Source organism: Xenopus tropicalis, chromosome 1, assembly GCF_000004195.4.
Source record: "Xenopus tropicalis strain Nigerian chromosome 1, UCB_Xtro_10.0, whole genome shotgun sequence".
Taxonomy (NCBI): domain Eukaryota; kingdom Metazoa; phylum Chordata; class Amphibia; order Anura; family Pipidae; genus Xenopus; species Xenopus tropicalis.
In genome coordinates, this window is record NC_030677.2 from 82,084,828 (window position 1) to 82,097,181 (window position 12,354).

A 12,354-nucleotide genomic window follows, 5' to 3' on the forward strand; every position below is an offset into this window, starting at 1 on the left:
AACATTTCTGCCTGGAACTGGAATGCAGCTGGCACTGTTACTACCCTTGGCAATCTTGTAGCCACAGTCCTTTTAAACCTTCCAAGCTAGAGTTTCACTTTTTTGGATGGATACAAAAATCAGAAAGAGAATCATTTTCTAAAGCTCTTTCCACTTAGTTTAACAGATGTAATGAGTTAGGACTGTTACATTTTCTTTTTTAGCTGGGAATGATTTTTCCAGACAAAGAATTTACATTGGGCACATTCGGATTTGCTTTTACTACTACATACTTCATGGCAGAATGAAAATTTCTTGTAACCCAACTTCCAAGAGACCGTATGCTTCCATCAAATAAGGTTCTACCACAATATGTAATAAAAGGCATTAAATTTGTCAAGGTGCAGTAACCCATAGCAACCAATAAGATATTTGCTTTTAAACTGGTGACCAGTAAATGCTGCTTATTGGTTACTATGGGTCAATGCACCTGGGCAAACTTTTCATTATATATGTAAAACACATATTCCTGCACAGGAATTATTGGTAAGAAATGAGCTTACATATGAAAATGTGCAAATATATTTAATTTCAATTTCCTATGTTTTGGTATCCCATTGGGTCTTCTTGAAGACAGATTGTTAAAAAGAACCTTTTTTAAAAATCAGACCGATCTGCTCTAATTACCAAATTTGCTAATTAGTTCTAACATACAAGGTATTTCTAACCAGTCCTTTGTGGTATTATTTCCCCACTACAGTGCTACACTAATTTCTTGTTAAAATAACTGTACAGTTTTCATTAACATGAACCCTTTCAGAAGCAGAGCTTACAATCTAATTTTCTATTTATATTTTAATCAGGAGTCATTTAATCTGCATTCAAGTTGTGAAGCATGGGAGAAAATGGAAGGACCCAAAGATAACCCACACAGACTGGCCAGTTTCAAACCAACCTCATGGCTCTCTTTTGTGACTTCTGTGAAAAAAAATTAATGGATCACAAAAAATAGAAATGTGTATGGCAAAAGAAATCCCATTAAAACACAGTTTAATTTATGAATAGGTGACACAAAGAAACACTTTACTGGGAATCTTGCCAAAATAAGAATCAGTACAGTTTCTCTTTCCAGCATCACACAGCTGGATACAGTTTCACCAAGGTATTTTGTTTACCTTGGATCAGTCATTATAGATCTAAATATAGAAACAGCACTGCAAAGCATCACAACAATGACTGAATTTGCTGCACAACCTCTTTTCTTTATCTTAATATCAGATTACTCTTCTGCTTAAATGTAAAAGAACAATATTTTCCTTCATCATTAACCCCTATAGTTCATTAACCCCTATTACCACATTAAATTTATTAGGTTTAAGAATTTTGCTAATTAATTTATGCAAATTATATATTAATCTTGTAAATTAATGGAGATGCAATCATTCCATAATGAAACTTGTTTCATTAGAACTCCAAGACTAAGGAAGAGGTGTACGCTAAGGCCCTTGAGTTGGGCAAAACTTTTCAAGAATATCCACCTTGTGAGCACTATGAGAGAGAGAGCTCCCGGTGTGGACAGCCTTGTTCCAGGTCATTATGTACGTGTGTGTGATATAGGATCGGTCAACATGCATGTGCATTACATGCCACAACATGGCCACTCACACAAGAGCTCCCTCACAGGTAGAGGGCACACAGTGCTCATAAAGAGTGGGATTATTGAAAAAATACTCTTGATTCCCCCATATATATATATATATATATATATATATATATATATATATATATATATATATATATATATATATATATATATATATATATACAATATAATACACTAGAAAACTATTAGATGTTGCCACCAGCAGGAGAAACAATTTTACCATTTTACTTTCACAAAATTCTCTAGTACTGCTGTTCCCAATAAGCTCAAAAGCATCAGCCTTTAATTGTATCTTAAAATATCTACAGAATTTTATTTTCTATTGAAGTGGCAAAAGTAAGCAACCCTTGAAAAAAAGATGAAAAAAAAACAACAACAGGATGCTTCAGGCTTGCTTCCCTTTCATGTCTTCTTACACAAAAAAAAGCACTTTGCAAAATTGGGCCATTTTCCACTGCCCAAAGCCAATTCATTAGCTCAAAAGAGTGCAATGGCATTTCATTGCCTCAGGGTGCTACAAAATCACCCTCTCATTATGTTAAAAATAACAGTGGAAATCTCTTATATGTCCTAATCTCATCTCAGAATGAAAGGAGATTCAGAGTAATCAGTACTAGTGTTCCTTAATGCTGTAGCAGAACAAATTTATAAATGTGTGGTTATCATTATGTACAACATCCTCCCTTACAATTTATGGGTTATGAGAGGCTGTAATTTACAGTCATACACAGACTTTACAGGTGGCTGTTTGTTCCATTTTAGTCTACAGCTAGTGATGAGCAAATCTGTTAAATTTGTGAATCTTGCAAAAGATTTGCGAAATGCCTAAAAATTTGTGAAACGGCAAAAAAAATTGGCGCGTGTGTCAAAAAGATAATTTGAGAGAAATTCGCCACAAATCCAGGCCTGACAAATTATTCCACCAATCACTATCTACAGCCACACAGGTCTAACTTTAGATGCTTATTTACAAAGCAAGTTTTTTTTCCCATAATTCCAATTAAATTGTGGGTACACAATTTGCATGCAATGACAACGAAGACTGCATTTATATGGGAAACATTTTTTAGCTGGTTAGCAATTTTATCAGAAGGAAAAAGTACTCCAATCAAAGCACACATCTTTGTTCCTACAACGGTAGAATACCAGGACTTATTTTTTTTAAGACCACAGGAAATTTGCATCAGGATTACAATACAAACAGGTCAGTTAAAAGGCAAATAAGTCCATTATTCTAGAATATACAAGCAATAAGCACAAAGATAATGAAAGTAGACCCAATACAGAAACCTAAAGGACCCCACTCAAAGTTGAGAATGTACCATTAACAACCACCCTCTGTACCCGATCCTGTAGTCAGTTTCCTATCCATGTGCAAACTTCACTAAGATTAACAGACTTTTTAGTTTACGAAGCAGTCGTTTGTGGGGCACTGTATTAACCACTTTGGTAAAATCCAAATAGATTACATCTACTGCAACCCCACTGTCCAGTTTCCTACTAACCTCATCATAAGAGCAATCAAATTTCTCTGACATGACCTGCCCTTCATAAAGCCATGCTGATTACTGCTTATAATGCCATTCTCCAGAATATTATTTTGAATGTGATCCCTTAACCAGCCTTCAAATAACTTGCCCATCACTGATGTCAAATTTAGTGGCTTATAACTGCCAGGCTGAGATCGTAATCCCATTTTAAATAAAGGAATTACATCAGACATCCAAAGGTACCATACCAGATGAAAGTGAGTCTGAGCATATCAGAAATAGAGGCCTGGGTAACACTGAACAAAGCTCTCTGTATTCATTGAAGAAAAGACTTTATTTAGCACATTTACCTTTTCTGCATCAGTTATAACTATATTGGTACCATAATACAATGGAGCTGCACTCTCAACCTGCTTCTTTTTACTATTAATATACTTCAAAAACTTTTGGAGTTAGTCTTAGCCTCTGTCGAAATGTGTTCCTCATTTTCTGTCCAGATTGCTGTTTTACAACACTTGTTATGTTGTTTATATTTATTAAATGCAGATTATGTCCCCTCTGACTTGAACTGCTTAAAAAATTTCCTCTTTTTCCTATTAACTTCTTTACTACTGAAGTAAGCCACATGGGGTGGTTCTTAATGCTTTTATGTTGCTTCTACATTGAGAACAGTAATGATTTAATATAATTTTGAATTTGAACCATTTCTGTTCTGTGTATTTACCAGAAAATCTAGCACCTTAATCTATGCTTCGAAGGACAGGACAGCCCTTATTTAGTTAAAATTAGCTTTTTTTGTAAATTAGGGTCTTTGTTGCCCCATTGTATATCTGTTTTTTGCATTTTTTTAGGTAAATGCTTACTACAGGAATACAAACACTCAACTTATTCTGTATGCCATATACAAACATACAAAATCTCCCCTATTATATGAATTCAGTTCAACAGTTCCGTAGTAAGACTACTGCAAGTGAGTCATGTGAGATGCAGAGCAGAAAGGAAGTCAAATAAGTTCATATTTTTATTTTTCCATTGTGGCTGTAACCTGACAGCTGCTGTCCAACATAGCTTTCTAAGTCACCCACACCTTTACAGAACCGTGTGCACATTATTAGTGAAGCAAACAAAATTAAAAAATGGAAGTAAAGAAATTATTCTTACTAAAATATCTGTTGCAGATTTCAAAAAATGTACTCTTTAAATAGAAAAATATCACTAAACATTGTAATTTGAGGTAAACACTGAAGTTTTTTTTATCTGTTGCACTATTTTCAAGTATATAACTTATGCTGAGATCATTTTTTTAAAAGCAAATAACATTGCCATTTTTATTACTACAAAATTATGTATGTTTAATATCACTTACATTATAATCTTTATGAGGCAGGGACCTTCCTTTAATAGTGTCGCTTAGCTTTTTGGCACTTGTTATATGTAACTGCATTTATATTTATTTATTGCTTTTTGTTTTGTTTTCTCTGTCCACAGTAATAATGTATGTAATGTAGGTAGTAATGTCTATGTAAAAATGCAGAGTGTTGTGTAAACAAGAACTATATACATAATGATATACAGATATACATAAATATCATGGTCCAATGTTTTCTGCCATAAATCTAATAAATAAAGATATTCTTCCAAACTTGTCCATGTCCAAACTTGGTAAGGCTTGCTAAGCCATTTCCGAATATGCTAGCAGTCTGCAGGTTTCAACAGACAGTCCAATCGCTTGGATAGCAAAGAGGTTCAGCCAGAGTATGGCCACCTTTATCCACTCATCTAAATTATGTGTTCTTTAGGAGTTCTTTGATATCTACTATGTAACCTGTGCCTTTTCTCCTTTTTTTCCAGCTTCAATGGCTGCCCCCATGGCTACACAGCAACTTATTTATATAAACTGTAGTAGTGTTTCTCAAGCAAAAACACAGTGATCAAAGCTTAAGGCTAATGTCAGACCAGTATATCTAGTATAAATAAATTTAAAGCAACTGGACTTGTTTGGTATTCATTGAAGACGTTTCACTACTCATCCGAGCAGCTTCTTCAGTTCAACTGACTGGTATGGGAAGTCCTCAGCATATATACTCTTCCACTAATCCAAGAGTATATATGCTGAGGACTTCCCATACCAGTCAGTTGAACTGAAGAAGCTGCTCGGATGAGTAGTGAAACGTCTTCAATGATTACCAAACAAGTCCAGTTGCTTTAAATTTATTTATACTAGATATACCATGACCTGGATGAATGAAAATCTTCATAGACAATGTCAGACCAGGCGTATGGTGTATATTTTCAACAAGCTGAAAAACGCTTGCCAAAAATACTGCCATACTCCTCCTACCTGTGCCTGCACCCGAATGAATGAGATACGCTTCCTTCTTTCTGGTTCGCGAGCACGCGCATGCGCAGTAGAGAGAAAAGCCGAACTTTAACAGAGAAGTCGGCTTTTCACTCTACTGCGCATGCGCCTAATGCATAGTCGCAGCTATACCAAGCAGGAAGGAGGAAGCGCATCGCCCCAGGTACCCCGGGCTGATACTGTTTTCTCCTAACAGGGGCACCAGCCCGGGGTACAAGGTAAGCGATTAAAGTCACTTGGGGGTGCCTAACATTTTGCCTTTCCTTGTCCTTTAACTTTTGCGGATTTTTGGCACAATGATGTCTATCATAAGAAGCAGATTCCCATATAATATAATGGTAAGCAGCAATGTGCTTCTGGTAACAATAATCAAAATGCTTTTTCACCCTGCCCTTAAAGGAGAAGGAAAGGCAAAGTCACTTGGGGGTGCCAAAATGTTAGGCACCCCCAATTGACTTAAATGGCCTACCTTGTACCCCGGGCTGGTGCCCCTGTTCGGAGAGAACAGCATAATGAAAAAAAACATAATTCTAAGCAACTTTCCAATATGAAATAATTAAAAATTTGTAGTGCTTTAACTTTATTTGTAAATGTAATTGCTATTGAAAGCTGCATTTGCTGAACTCCTGGTTGTTACATTTTAAACATTAATGTTGCAAAGGTCTTGCTTCTCCAGCAATACAGGTCTGTCAGTCTGCTGCCTTGTGTTATAATGTTTCAACAGTCTGAGCCACCAGGGCAGAGAATAGGAAGCACAGGCAAACACTTCTTCTAATAGCAATTATAAATACAAATAACTCAAAAAACATTACAAATTTGTAATAAATGTATATTGCAAAGCTGCTTAAAATCTTGGTTTCTTTTATTAGGCCTTGTTATTTATTGTTGCCTTGTCCTTTAAAGGAAGGCTATACCCCCTACACAATGAAAGTCTCTATAAAAATATATTGCATAAACAGCTCATCTGTAAAACCCTGCTTCATCTAAATAAACCATTTTCATAAAAATAGTAGCATGTGCTTTTGGGTACTCCTAAATACAAAATTACCATTTTAAGAATTAAGCACCGTCTCCTGGGATCATAGGATTCACAGTGCACACAAACAAGCCAAGGCACACATACATGCTAGGCCACTAATTAATGGACAGAGTTTTGTCTTTTGCTTCCACACTTCTTCCTCTTACAGTAAAAGCTGCATTATTTCTGGTCATGTGATCTCTGGGGGAGCACACAGCCCATCACTAAATGGTGGCTCAAGGGATAGGATGTAAAAGGGCAATATTAACTGATATATATATATATATATATTTCCGTTTGGCGAGATTCTTTAAAGGGGTGGTTCACCTTTAAGCTTTTAGTATGTTATAGAATGACCAACTCTAAGCAACTTTTCAATTGGTATTCATTATTTATTTGTTATAGTTTTTGAATGATTTGCTTTCTTCTTCCAAATCTTTGGGAGTTTTTAAATGGGGGTCACTGACCCGGCATCCAAAAAACTATTACTCTGTGAGGCTACAGTTTTACTGTTATTGTTACTTTTTATAACTTTCTTTTCTATTCAGGTCCTCTCCTATTCACATACTGGTCTCTCAGACTGGAGAGCTGCTGAACTGAAAGTGAAATAACTAAAAAAATACAAATAATAAAAAATGAAGACCAATTGCAAATGGTCTCAGAATATTACTCTCTATATATAACATGCTAAAAGTTAACTCATGACCCCTTTAATAGGTCGCTTAACATAATACAAACTGTTGGTTAAGTATTCATTCTGGGGGTATAGTTTTCCTTTAACTTACAGTTGGAAATTACACGTTCTAGCTGCATTCATAGACTTGTTTGTTGTTTGGCTTTAAACTACACTGATCACTGATTTTAATACAGATTAGCTCTGAACTGGTGGAAATCCAAACTGGAAGACCTGTTCTACATTCCACGGCACAAAGGCTCACTGCATTCCAGGCTATTGGGAAAATGGTAATCAGATTGTTATGCAAAGGGAAGAAGTTAACCAGTGCTATGCTGTGCAGGACCTGCATGGTTGAGTATTGCCTGCTTATGTTTTTAAATGGGGGTCACTGACCCGGCATCCAAAAAACTATTACTCTGTGAGGCTACAGTTTTACTGTTATTGTTACTTTTTATAACTTTCTTTTCTATTCAGGTCCTCTCCTATTCACATACTGGTCTCTCAGACTGGAGAGCTGCTGAACTGAAAGTGAAATAACTAAAAAAATACAAATAATAAAAAATGAAGACCAATTGCAAATGGTCTCAGAATATTACTCTCTATATATAACATGCTAAAAGTTAACTCATGACCCCTTTAATAGGTCGCTTAACATAATACAAACTGTTGGTTAAGTATTCATTCTGGGGGTATAGTTTTCCTTTAACTTACAGTTGGAAATTACACGTTCTAGCTGCATTCATAGACTTGTTTGTTGTTTGGCTTTAAACTACACTGATCACTGATTTTAATACAGATTAGCTCTGAACTGGTGGAAATCCAAACTGGAAGACCTGTTCTACATTCCACGGCACAAAGGCTCACTGCATTCCAGGCTATTGGGAAAATGGTAATCAGATTGTTATGCAAAGGGAAGAAGTTAACCAGTGCTATGCTGTGCAGGACCTGCATGGTTGAGTATTGCCTGCTTATGCCCTTGTGATAAAGTTGTTCAGAACTAGCTATGTTTAAATTGCATGTGCCATTTTGAAGCAGGAAACTAATTCTCATCTACATTCCAGGTTTTCTAAGCATTTCCTGGCCACTTTCTTAAAGCTCTTCTGCTTAGAAAGGGACTAGACAAGGAGTGTAAAGGTCAATTATATCCCACAGCTACCAAAACTGGCAAATTTTTAAGAGCTATTACACTTGTATTTTTGGTTGCATATTAATTAGAACAGGGTGGAAAAAGTAGAATAGGCAGCAGGTGAATCATCTATGAATAGAACAGAATAACACTGTTAAACTTCAAAATTCTCTGCCACGGTCATAAAGAGAATTTATTGAGATGAAAAGCAAATTACACATTTTTTTTCTCTACTTAAACTTCAAAAGCAGCCACTTGTTGCCTGAAAATATCACAAAAGCCTCCCAGGTGTGGAACAAAGTGCCACTGTGTACCAGCAGTAGAAACAGAGACCAAAACTAATAACAAAAACAACTTTATAGAAACCCTTGAGTTCTCAGAATGTGTCTTTGATCTGAAACTGACTATAAAGTTCAACGGTCTTAGGAGGAGCTTGAAATTTTATACCTCCATGTGACACAAAGTGTCATTTGCCATTCGGCAAAAATACCATGTACGCACGGCGAGGTTCTTAATGAGGCATGGAAAGGATTTCAAACGTTGTCTTTTGACATGGGATTTTGTGCCGCAGGTTTAATGTTTACCACGTAGTGGCTGTGTATGATATTTAACTAAGAAAATATTGAAAATTTTAAGCAGAGGCAGTTGTCATTATGGTTGTTACAGGCGTTTTAAATGCATGCTGAAATGATAGACTCAGCCTCAGATGGACTGATGCAGCATGTTCTGTTGTTCTGTTGTGAGACATAAGTACTGTATTCTGCTGCAGCATTAGATACTTCCAATAAGTATACACTATGTAAACATATTCTTGAGTAAGATTATTTTACACTGACATGAATGTGCACAATATTAGTTGCTTAACTAACTATATACTAGGCCCACTCTGGGTGTTCAGTAGCGCCATTTGGAAACCACTGATTTACAGCCTGCTCCTGAGAAATGTAGAGAGGGTAATGAGTAGATCAGAACCTTAGCATATTAATGTTCACTGTTCACACAAATGTCGGCCTGCAACATATTTACTCATGCACATCCAATTTCCTGTGACTGTGCAAAACGCATATTTAATATGTAAGTTCTGGAGTAAAGATAAATGGATTTCCAATAAACTTTTGTTCAAAGGGTGCATACATTCACACCTCACTACTGAAACTCATTGTCGGAAGTTTTGTTTTTTACACATCTCCATAATGAAGTCTACTAATGTAAATTACCTTTGGGAGATCAGGTTACTATTAAATGCAGGAAACAGCAATTGCTTAAAAACAGTTATTTTTTTAAAGAAAAATCCAGCAGATTTGGAAGAATCAGCTCATCTTGTCAGCACAGCACGTTTTAGTAAGGGATCATGGGACAGCAAATGAAAACAAACCCTTTTCCCCAGACAGCCCTTAACAATAACATCTCAGGACTTCAGTTCACATTAGTCAGAAGTGTGCAAAGATAAAGCTTTTTCTAGTTAATATATCCAACAAATTGTAAAGAAGTATGTACTTTATAGGCTTTATTTCAACTCTAAACCATCTAAATGCAGTATAACAACTTATAAAGCAATATGAAGGCCCAAATACATGAAGCTGAAAGATGGATCTCATGTGATGCCTGTTTCATAGCCAATCTAGTGATTTGTTTACAGTGCAAACAAAATAAAACCAGATGCCATTAGACCTAAACAAGAAGAATTTAATACTGGCGTAAATGAATGTCAAATGTGAGAGGGTTATAAGAACTCTGTAAGCAACAAGTGCTTCCATTTCTCCTTTGCAGCTTAAAAACTAAAACCAGTCAACCAGTGCCAACATAAGCAAAGCAGCAAAGTATGCAAGCAATTCTTTATATTAAATAGTTTTTGCCTCTCTCCATCCTTGTTGCAAGGCTACTCTGTCACAGCAAAATATGTTTTGTTAGGGCTTTAAATTCGTTATTGTCTATTTTATTTTCTCCTCCGTTCTAGCACTCAAATCGCTGCCCTGTTGTGGAACAGTCCATTTTTAGGGACATAAGAAGCATACGCAAAGCTGAACACAGGATAAGTGCAAACTTAGTAAATTTGCATACAATATACTAATGATCATCTTTCACTATAGTTTTTCAGTATTCAAAAAAATCCCACAGACTTACCACTTGGTTGTGGTCCCCCGAAGAACAGGAACAAGACGATGTCTGAAAGTAATATATGATTTAAACTATTTACTCTGGCCAAGCAGCGGGTAGCAATTGCCCTGGTATCTGTTATGGGGTTGCCGATCTGAGATCAGGAGCTGGAGGGAAAAGCATCCAGAAAGGAACCAAGCGCATCTCCTTTGCAGGAGCGGCCAGCGGCCTCCAGCTACTCAGCCTAGGGACAGGGGCACATGTACGAGTTGAGAAGGCATTACAGTGCCCATACAATCCCACTTCAGATGCTGCTGGGGAACGTGCTGCGACTTTGTTATAAACTAAACCAGCCTCCTGAGCTCTCCATTCCCAGCCACAGTAGAAACTCCTTTGTTTTTCTCTAGCTTCACAGTGCGTTGCGCGCTGGGCAGGGGCTTGTAACCATTGAAACAGGGACGCACGGGCTGCCTATCAAAATGTCCCTTTCTTCTTCTCACTTTAAACTCTCCTCCTCCCTTCTGGAGCTCGGGAGACTGAGGGTTGATGATATTAGCTCGCTAGCGCCATCTTCTGCCTGTGCGTAAGCTAAAATGGAACTGGAACTTTTTAGGGGGCGGGAACACAGATTTCCATTTGTAAGTGAATACTTACCGCAAAAATAGGAAATAACTGCTCAGCTGCAAGTAGTAATTAATACAGTGAGCAATAGTATCTCTTTTTTTCACTATTATTACTAGTAAAGTAAGGTATGGGGTTGTGCCACGGGTGTTTACTCTTTTAGCGTTGTACCCATCCCCTTTTATGCCAGAATTTGGCCAATACACTTTTAGATCAATGGTAGTGTTGCAGACTGTGTATATACAAATATGGTACAGATGCTTTTGAGCTGCAAACAAAGGTGTAACTCTAAGGCTGATGCCACACGTGGCGTTTTTACGCTGCGTATTTTCTAATTCTCTCAGCGGCTGAAAAACCCCTGATATCATCCATAGAAATAACTTGAAAAGACTCGAGGCAAACCACACAATGCGTAAATACGCTAGAAAATGCCTTAGCACGGATTTTTCAAGCGTTGGCTGAAATACGCCAGTATTTGCACAGCAAGCTATTCCTATGTATACACAAAGGCAGCTGCCAGACCTAGCTGAAATACGCGGCGTTTTTTACTATTTTGCACTATTAGCACCATGGAAACGGGATTTGCTACGTCACCAGTACTAGGCTGAAAAACGCCATAGTCAGGGGCTGTGTGGCTTGTGCGGCGTTTTTAGGCTGAGAAAAAACGCAGCGTAAAAACGCCAATTGTGGCATCAGCCTAACTGGCCTTCAGGCTGTTGCCCCTTCCACTGATTTGGCCCCCACACTTTGCAACCTCTGGTTTATACAAATAAATATATATATAAATATATAACGAAACGTCAGTCATGTTGAACTTTTAATAAATTATATTTATTTTTTCATAAGTCCTTGAAATTTTCGAGGACTGCACCCAGGCATCGGATGACTTAATTATCGTGAGTGCCTACCGTTTGAACTATTATATATATATATGTTTGTATAAACCAGAGGTTGCTAAGTGCGGGGGCCAAATCAGTGGAAGGTGCATATATATATATATACAGTTAATATTTAACGACTGGCACGCCCTGTAAAATTATCACAAGTTTATTGTGAACACATTGTATAAAAATAATCCAATGTGCCAGTCCTCAACAGGACCTTTCTCCTCCTGTTGAGGACCAAAATGTTGGATTATTTTTGTACAATGTGTTCACAATAAACTTGTCATAATTTTACAGGGTGTGCCAGTCGTGAAATTTTTAAAATATTTTAAAAATTTGGCTGTGCACCCTGCGATATATATATATGTTTTTGCATTAGAGCGCAGACACAGCTTACACAGGACTTAGAAGTAATTAAAGTGTTTTATTTAAGACAGGCAG

General features: G+C 36.9%; 1 protein-coding gene across 6 annotated transcripts in view; it reads right to left on the reverse strand.

Moving 5' to 3' along the window:
- ptpn13 (protein tyrosine phosphatase non-receptor type 13) overlaps positions 1 to 10,942 on the reverse strand; it is a 129,931-nt gene extending 118,989 nt beyond the window's left edge. For 5 of the 6 annotated variants that reach the window (XM_012955428.3, XM_012955427.3, XM_012955433.3 and 2 more), the window contains exon 1: positions 10,436 to 10,942. The gene's annotated coding sequence lies outside the window, so the exon portion shown is untranslated. The remainder of the gene's footprint in view (positions 1 to 10,435) is intronic. The other variant, XM_012955436.3, reaches the window with a different exon arrangement.
- Between the last annotated feature and the right edge of the window lie 1,412 nt (positions 10,943 to 12,354).